The sequence below is a fragment of the Scomber japonicus genome, chromosome 7 (assembly GCF_027409825.1).
Source record: "Scomber japonicus isolate fScoJap1 chromosome 7, fScoJap1.pri, whole genome shotgun sequence".
NCBI classification, from domain to species: domain Eukaryota; kingdom Metazoa; phylum Chordata; class Actinopteri; order Scombriformes; family Scombridae; genus Scomber; species Scomber japonicus.
The window spans coordinates 23,931,648-23,933,636 of record NC_070584.1 but is presented as its reverse complement, the minus strand read 5'-3'; the positions used below and the strand labels follow the sequence as shown (position 1 = coordinate 23,933,636).

Genomic DNA, 1,989 nt, shown 5'->3' with positions numbered 1-1,989 from the left:
GAAGGAAAGTGCCCCAGAGCATAACGTGATCAGAGTAACCTGTCCTCCTGTGAAAAATTTCTTTGGGCCTGAGAGGTCATACATTGCAAAACTTACTCATGGTGGGGTCATTAAGAGATCACAAAATAATGACAAAAAATGTGAATTTGAATTCAAAGATCTAAGCTACTCAACGGAGTATAAAGTGGAGGTTTGTATAATCTGACTTTTTGATTTAACAATGTTATTCAGTTTATTTCTCATACTTATATGAGTCACATAGTTCCTACGTTAAAGGGTTATTCTGTCTTTTCAGGTGGTCGCTTTCAACGGACGCCTTATCAGCAAAACCATCAGGAAGCAAACAGTCAGCACTCTCTGTATGTGTGGTCTTAATTCATTTCACAAGCTGCTCAGATTAAACATTTCATTCAGACATACCATACATGTTGTTATCGTTGGTATTAACGCTATTTCTTTTTTTTGTTTGTTTTTTTGTCATCATAACCATCATTCTGCAGACAATGACAAAGCTGTTATTGGTGTTCTGGTATTCATCATCATATGTGTGGTGATGGCTCCGGTGATCTACAAGATCAAGATCTACATGAAGAAATGCAGAAGCTCCCAGTAAAAATATTTATTGATCTTATCTCCTGCATCAGTTTGATGACACGTTGCATTTGGTCACTTTTACAGTTATGAGTTGTCGTTTCCTGTACAGGACAGTTATTGCTGTTGAAGCTGAAATAAATTCATTGATCACATTGATAACATTTTCAAGGTTTTTTCTCCACAGGAATGTGAATGAAGCTGTGATGCTGGAGTCAACAGCAAGTGAGTAAACTTTAGCCGTTCTGTTCTTCATTCATTAGTCTTAGAATATGTAGCAAACAGCAATTACTTTCATCAGCTACAAATGATGTTTTTTTCTTCTACTTGTTAGGTTATTAGATCACTTGTTAATGGTAGAAAGATCATTAATTAATAATTACATGTATGTGCTATTTACTGTATTACAGTAACTTTTAATATAACACAGTTTTAAAGTCACTTCGACAAAATCTTTTTGCATAGTCTGAAGTGCGCTACAGTTTGATGAGTACCCACTAAGTTGTAGTATTTCCTGTTTTTCTTATTCTCTGTTGTAGTTTATGCTAATGTACCCCAATGGCATCATGATGAAAATCGATGAACGCAGGCCTGACGGAGCTGCCAATCAAATCATCATTTACTCTTACTGAGTTGTTCAGTATGTTCAATAGTCAGCCTTGAACAATGGCTTTCTTAACTCTGTTCTGCTTGCTTTAACTGATTGTGTTTTTTGTTCTCACTTTGTTTGATCATACAGATATTTTTTGTTTTAATGCACACTTTTAAATCTTCCTGTATAGCATGGCTTATATTATTATTATTGTAACTCGTGTTTTATTGTTCTGTTGTGATCATATTGGCCATTAATAGTTTTACACATGCCAATCAACACCAGCTAAACAAAGTAAAGCAGCAGCACGTAGATTTCTTCTCCAGGAAATGAATGTTACAAGTGGAGTTTGCAGTTGTATGTTGTGGTGTATGTTGTGTCCTATTATGTTTTTAAACAGATGACATTTGTTGTATGTGTGTTTTTGAGCAACGTACAACATTTTTGTATCTGTAATTACTCTTATTAAACATTATAATAAAAATAAATGAAAATGCAACATGGTATCACTCTAGCCTCTGCTGGATACTCAATAATGAAAAATGTTTGTTTAAATCTGTATTAGGATTTTATATTTGCCTTCACAAAAAATATAATCACAATATTTGTGACCTAGAGCTACTGTAAGTCATAGGTGGAAACAAATGGGTTTTGGGCTGAGTGCCACAGACAGATATTGAGAAAGTGACAATTAACATTGCATAATAATCTTAAGCAATAACGTATGCAAAAATAATTTCTTGAGTATAAGTCCAAGTTTTAATTATCTGGAGAAATACTGACTTGTTCAGAGTTTACTATTCTAA

General features: G+C 34.0%; 1 long non-coding RNA gene across 1 annotated transcript; it reads left to right on the top strand.

Moving 5' to 3' along the window:
- LOC128362100 (uncharacterized) lies at positions 1 to 545 on the top strand. Its single transcript, XR_008321617.1, has 3 exons — positions 1 to 190; positions 296 to 359; positions 501 to 545. It is a non-coding gene; the product is annotated as an uncharacterized LOC128362100 (long non-coding RNA).
- The last annotated feature ends 1,444 nt before the right edge of the window (positions 546 to 1,989 follow it).